The following is a 7,450-nucleotide window of genomic DNA, read 5'->3' as shown; positions in this document are numbered from 1 at the left end:
TATATTTATATTATATTGGTGTTTTGCCTTTACAAATTATTTAGGTTTTTCGTTATTTGGAAGCAATGGCAAAGCTGTCCATATATCCTTTTAACACATGATTCAAATGTAATTGTTACAAAACAAAATAAGTTAATGAACATGCGTTTAACGGCACTGATATTGAGACACATCAGGTCTCATTCGCAGCTTTACCGTTAGTGATTTTTTTTAAACATTTCAACTTAGCATCCAGTCCTGAAGTTCTGAAAGCCTGTCTCTTTGGACTCCATAGTCAAACAGGATTTCTTCGCTAATTGCGATATCCTGTTTCGCGAAGAATAAAATGTGCGGCAACTGATTAAGCAGCACTATTCTCGGAACAACGTTTGATGTTTTCATTGAGTGGTTTAAAAGACGACCTTTTATTCTCGTTTTCGGGTGACATCTGCACTGTCTTACGGCATCAATCCAGTAGTTTCTGCCCTGGTAATTGAACGAAAACATATAGACGTTTTCATTGTTGTCACCATACTGTTCGTACCGCAGCAACCCTTCATCATATGTGAGCAATTCTCCGTGGTAGTCACATACAACTGTGTTTCTGGGTATGTTACATTTTGCAAGCACTGTGCGGCCTTTACGACTGTGCTTACTTCCTGCAATAACAACTAAGGGCCACTTCTGATCTTGAACCGATGAGAGCATTTGCTGTTCTTGTTGTCGTTGTGCGTTTCTACGAGATGCTCGGAAGTCGTTTCTTTCTTTTGTTGCCACTTTTAACTTGGAAATGCACTGTTTTTTTAGTTTTGTATTTGACCATTGGCGTTCACAGAGAAAAGCAGTCACCGCGTTTTCCAATTCGTCTTCATTCGTAAACGTACTCTTTTGCAAATGCTCAATGCAATCATTCAGTCGAGCTTTTCTCTGCATGTTATGCATAATATCGTTGAACGATTTTAACGTTTTCTTGTCTACAGACAATTGATAATCTGGAACTCCATTGAGAGTGTCTTTCACTTGAACCGATGTTGGTAAATTACCATAGGCAGAAATTGGTTCCATAAAGGTATTGATAATCTCACGAATTGTCGCATGTGTTGCTTTATTCCCGGATGTTTCATTTCCACGTGTCATTGACTTATTCACTTCACGTCGGATGGGTTCATGTACTACATAATCCGAGGCTTCAGACACAGTTGCACATGCGACGGGTTCATTAATCTCCGAGTTAAGTTGTTCATTTAGATTCACTATAGTACTTTCGCTGTTCTTTGCGTATACAATTATATTCAGTTTCGTTAAAAAGTTGGCAACTTCGGAATATCCATTCGGAAATCTGTCTTGAAGCTCTTTAATGTCTACCAAACTTGAGCGTATCAATGCTAAATGTATTTTGTGCTCATTTTGCACTGTCACCCGAACGTCACGTGCCTCTATTTTGTGTTTCTTTCGCAGATGAGATGCCAAGCGTACCACGCAAATTGCACACAGCGGACAAGGTCTGAAAGTACAATTTATAATTCAATCAACAGTATTTAGCATGAAGAAACTGTTATTCTCGATTATCTTTCTGTGAAGAATAAAAACATATTTGCTGAATTCTTGGGCATTTAATCGTTAAATTATTGTTGCTATAAACCGTCTGAAATAAAACAATGTTAGAAAAAGAAGTATTGTTTTAAGTTAATTCTGAATTTTAATTATGTGAGATACAGTACAGCTCACGTAAAACCAACAAATTCCGCGTCTACGCCGCGGACAGATTCTTCTGTTAACGTATTTTCGCCGCGTATTAACTCGGCATGATGCCGAGGTACTCGGCGAAATTACGCGGAGTGACGCCGCGTCGGTTTCTGCCTCGGCATCGATTCGCGGAGTCATGCCGCGTACATGCGAGTGCCTCGGCATCATGCCGAAAATATGCTGGTATGTTTACTTCTGTGCGATTGTTAACATTTCTCAATATCTGCATACATTTAATTAAATTCCCATCGGATGTTATCTGTCAAAACAATGATGTCAGTAACTGAATCTATATCAGGTTTAAGTTAACACAGTTAAATCCCGTAGATAATTTCGGAAACGAGACTTGCTTTAAACGTCGAAACGTTATTTATTTTCATAAGATTTGCTATAATGCATATGAGAACCAAGCCAGCATACACAGACGACACAAAATTTAAATAATGTTGACTATTTGATGAAAATGATGGTTTATTTAAAATGATAGTATGGGCATCTAACAGTTTATAGGTGTCTATCGCAACCGTTGTTTATTTTTGGTGTTTTCACTTCATATACACTTATATTTGTTAATGCAGCATCAACATACTAAAACAAAATCCTGGAAAGAGAAAAAAAATGCATTTGAATATCAACCGTACTTTCGTTTGACAACTGATCACGCATGTAAAATGTGAACCTAAATTTAGTTCTAGTGCAGATACGTTCATACGACACAAAGACACAATTTTGTTTTACGGATCATTTCGGCTTACAGGACTGGGTGAGTCACGTAAAAAATCGAATATAGAATATATTTTTATAAACAATTTGTAGCAAGATGAGTTGCCGATAATTGGTCAGTAATCACATTTAACTTACTCTTTTGACCTGTTAATTTTGTTCAGCTCAATTCCCATAATATCACTTCAAAATAAATTACTTTCACTTCGTCCCGATTTTCTGAACAAGACTTCAGGTGATATACACATGCTCAGTGGGAATACTGAAATAAATAATGTAATTATACGTATTTATTTTCATATTTATGTCATTTTGTAACCATTCACATTCGTCACGATTTGGAATTCCCGTTTCTAAAAATAGAACATTTTGGTAGCATGAACCAACAAGGGAGGCGAGTCATGAATAATCGAGTCATGAAGGTAATCGAGTCATGAAACTCTGTACTCTCTAAACCAGGGACCATAGGTCCCTGTCTAAACAAATCATCATATTTTCCTCGAAGGCATGTTTTACACGTTAGACTGTTGTTCTGGTTTTATCGTTTGGAGATATTGATAGAGTAAGCATAGATGTTCACTATTAAATACCTGAAATAGGATAAAGTTAGAGATTAAAGTAAAAAATGGTACTGCAAAAGGTTACAATCCACTAGAAAACGGCCGAAAAAAGAAGGTGCAAAAACAGTCGAACTTGATTTGAGTCGAATTCTTTTTTGGTTTGAACATGACATATCTTTTTTATTGCTTAAACCGATTCAGCTAAGAATGCCCGTCAAGAAAAGGTATGGTTATGGGGGTCTCTATTTGCAAAATGTCGTATTTATTTTCGCTCAAATTTGTCGCTTTTACATTGAAACATATAAGGAAACTATTTAGTATATTTTGGCCTAAACATGTACTTCAGCGGCAACTTTCCTGTATCTTGCAACTTTGCTTTCAATGCCATCGGCGCTCTCGTTACAACATGGGGCATGATTTGAATAGACTTGGCAGAGGATTCTATAAGACATTATATGCCGAATAAAAAATGTCTACGCCCTGGGGTTTCTCAGAAGATTTTTAAATTTTTCACTATAAACATGTAAGGAAAACAAGTGACCCCTAGGGCAGGGCCAATTTTGACCCCGAGGGCATGATTGTAACAAACTTGGTAGAGTTGGACCCTAGTGGTGAATTCAAAGAAAATGAGTTTAAATGTAATTGAGTATAAAAAGCTATGTATATCTTCTTATCCCTGGGAGTTTTCATTTTTGACCCCAGGGGCATGATTTGCTGTAGAAGACTTGACCACCATATAATATTACATGTCAAACACCAAACCTCTCAACCCCCAGGATGAGGCAGATGTTAATATTACCCAGGCGAAACGATGCCGAAGGTCACCATGGTTTTTTATGGTTGACCATGGTATTTGATTGTCAACCATCAAAAACCGTGGTGGACATGATCAGGAACATGGTCAACCATGGTTGACCATGGTCACAAAAAACATAGACCATGGTCGGCCATGGTGACCATGGCCGACCATGGTTAACCATGGTCGGCAATGGTGACAAAAGACAGACCATGGTTGACCATGGTCACAAAAACATGGACCATGGTTGACCATGGTTAACCATGGTCGGCAATGGTGACAAAAGACAGACAATAGTTGGCCATGGTAAATTAAAACATGGACCCTGATCGGCAAAGTTACTTTTATTTTCATTTCAGTATTCCCATGGTGTTAAATGTTCATTTACATAAAATATGCAATAATATTAATTATTCTTCGACTTTCCAACTAGGGGACCATGATGGTCCTGAAAATGGCACACACTACTTGAAAATACTGTGACCTATCAAGTTTGGCATACAAGCCACATACTGAAGTCCATCTATCGACATGAAGATTACTTGACCGAAGGCTGTATAACATTTTTCTGTCGGTCATTAAAAAACAAGTTTGGGTCAATAAAAGATGTGACGGCTAAAGTGCACGCCTTACAAAAATTTATGCAAAAACATTATACAAAGTAAAATATTTTAGCAAAAGAAAATTGTTTTTGCACTCCTCAACTTGTGGACAGGCATGTGCACGTGCAACCTGGCCGGTCTGGTTTCTTTGCCGCCACTGGCACGTTTCACAGATATGTTTCACAGATACGATGAGACATGACCTACTTCACTATCTGCCCTCCATACTTTTGCTTGGACATCAAGAATGTGTGTGCTGAAATAAATTATTTGACTTTATAATAAAACTAGAACCATTGCTGAAGGAGAACTAAATATCACCCCTGACAACTAACTTGGACAGTAAAACAAGGACAACTGAACAGGGGAATTAAATCCATATAAAATGCAGCTATTGTACATATGTAGTAATGTGTGTGCACTATGTATGCATGAAGTTTGGAGTTGATATCTTAACAAGTTTAAAAGTTAAAAATAAACTGACAGACAGACGGTCAGACAGACATATATTCCTAAATTGTTTTAATAAAATTAAATGTAAAGTTTTGCTTCAGTGACAATCTATTGCTTCAAATGAAGTGTTTGTTACAATTAACTTACATTTTAGACTGCAGAAACCCAGTTTATGCCATGAAGTATCCTGAGCTACTGACATGCCTTTTCGATGGTTTTACACAGTTACTGCCCCCGATAATTCCCTCCTCGCCTTGCCTTTTTTCTGGAAAGAAATGACATCTACAGTTTACTATAATTGACATTTTCTTAATGTTTAATATTTAACAAAACAATTGTAGTCTAAACCGAGGTCAAATATACAAGCACTTGTATAGGAGTACCAACTGACGTGTTTAATAGTAAGTGTGATATAATCCATAGTGTGTAAGTGTCATTGCTTTTATTAATTCAGAAATTCGTGACAATACATGTCATTACTAGTATTTTATATGATGAACACTTTCAAGCTGGATTAATAAATAAGGGAAAACAACATTCTTCATCCAAATTTAATACCAAATACATGTATTATTCCTAATGGATACGAAACTGACCATTTATGCTACATTTAATTTATTAATTGAAAATGGGATATACATTAGAAATGGCATAAATCAGTGAAAAACCTACATTTTCATCTGAATTGTCAATCAGCGTCCGAATTCGACAATCCGGCGACCGCGACAGTATTTTCACTAATAGTTTTCTTTGTAATTATCAGCACTTCCGTCCAATAGTTGACTTTTATCATTAACTCCAGTCACATAAATATGATCAACAATTACAATTATATCAATCTTTCTCTTAAACACAGTCTTTCAAAACCTTAACTTCTCCAACAAAACACAAATTTCAATTACTGAATTAGCCTTCAAACTGTTGTGCCGGGCACCAGTCGCTTGCGAAGAGGGAACTGGCCGCTGCAAGCATGATTGGTGGAAGTTAGCCGAGGCACGAGGAATGAGTTCCAAAAGATCGATGCGCGGGACAAGATTCTCGCTCTCTTCTTGCTGGACTGCGGCCGAGAAAGGTTGTTTCTGACTGTGCGAAGAATATTAAGAAGAACGTCACGTTTCAACATAACGTAAGTGTTATAGTTTTAAGTGTTATCCTGATAGATTACCAGTACTCAAACCCACAAGCAAAAGTTAACCTAGATAAACACTTTATTGGTAGTACGGGTGGGGTTTTAGTGTCGACTTGTGTTTTTTAGGTTGTATCTTATTGCTTGACCACGTGTTTGAAAAAATGAAAAATAGAGGATTGAACCATGCTACATTGAATCCACGCTGTATCGTAACCATTTGTCAAATTTTATAGCAACGCTATTTCTGCTATTATTATTGTAAGAAATATTTGAATTTCCCGGCCACGTGTTAACTCGTCCGTGTCGGCCATCTTTGTTGTTGTTACCACAGTTTAGGGCTTAAACTCACGTGGAAGTTAAGTATTTGGTGGGAAATGTATTGTTTCTTTTGAAAAACGTTTTTATTGTCCTTACCATTTTAGCACAAGTTTTTCATTTAAGAATTTTTTGGATTTAGTAACTTCCAGTCCGTTTTTTGTTGTTTTTTTTGGTTTTGTTTAAATTTCCTTCATTTACTTGTAAATTTCTCAATTAACAATGGATATGGGAAATATTTAAGTTCACGTGGTAGGTGGGCCAGTCTGAGGTAGTTATAGGTTAAAGGAAAACGTTTTTTACATTATTTTCATTGTCATTGTCACACGAATTTTTCTTTCTTGAATTCCTTTTGTTGTTTTTTTTGTTAGTTTTTTTGGGGTTGTTGTTGTCTACCAAACATTTTAAACTAAAATGGCGGATATGGGCAGTAGACCCGCCACACCAAGGACACCGGTATCACACAGAATGGTACAGGTAAACTTTGACCCTCCCCACATTTTGACCTCCGTTCCGGGGATTGGACCAAAATTGGCTAAAGCCATTGTAAATCTCCGGGAGAATGCGGGTAACGTATATCCCGAATCTCTGGGAATACTAATGCGGCGACCTCTGGATGAAGAGGTCATGCAGATGCTGGACTTCCGTCCGAATCCAAGGTTATTTGCAATAACATTGGACGAAGATGAAGAAGATATGGGGCGGTTGTATACTGGTGAGTTAGTCCCACACGGGGGGTTGGGGTTAGGTGCGCCAAGGAACTGGCCAGACGCACGAGAAAGGGCTGCGCTTGCCGCAGAGATTAATACCCTGGAGGAGAGTATCTCGGAACTGCAATCGCAGTTGCAAAATTGGTCACAACCCCTGGTCCAAAGATCACTTCCCATTCATGTCCAACACCAATTGGCTGGTCGAGACCAAATATCAACACCCAGCCCCTCCTCAAGGCCAAGACCTTTTCTTTCCTTGCAGACTTTGTCTCATACCCCCATACCCCGATATTTATCTCATACTCCCGCTGGACGTAGGGAACAGAAGTTGCCTTTGGGAAGAACAGACAGCGAGGCGGGTCTTAGGTGGCGCAGTCCAGTCGCCTATAAAACCGAAGAACCTTCCCCCACATACCCATCACGCGTGCACCAGGGCG

At 38.2% G+C, this 7,450-nt stretch overlaps 1 long non-coding RNA gene across 1 annotated transcript; it reads right to left on the bottom strand.

Annotated features, from left to right (window-relative positions):
* Window positions 1-4,515: 4,515 nt before the first annotated feature.
* Window positions 4,516-5,746, bottom strand: LOC127860358 (uncharacterized). Its single transcript, XR_008039726.1, has 3 exons — window positions 5,532-5,746; window positions 5,007-5,124; window positions 4,516-4,662 (listed from the first exon to the last, which is right to left on the bottom strand). It is a non-coding gene; the product is annotated as an uncharacterized LOC127860358 (long non-coding RNA).
* Window positions 5,747-7,450: the final 1,704 nt, after the last annotated feature.

The sequence above is a fragment of the Dreissena polymorpha genome, chromosome 1 (assembly GCF_020536995.1).
Source record: "Dreissena polymorpha isolate Duluth1 chromosome 1, UMN_Dpol_1.0, whole genome shotgun sequence".
Taxonomy (NCBI): Eukaryota; Metazoa; Mollusca; class Bivalvia; order Myida; family Dreissenidae; genus Dreissena; species Dreissena polymorpha.
This window is presented reverse-complemented; position numbering and strand designations above follow the sequence as displayed.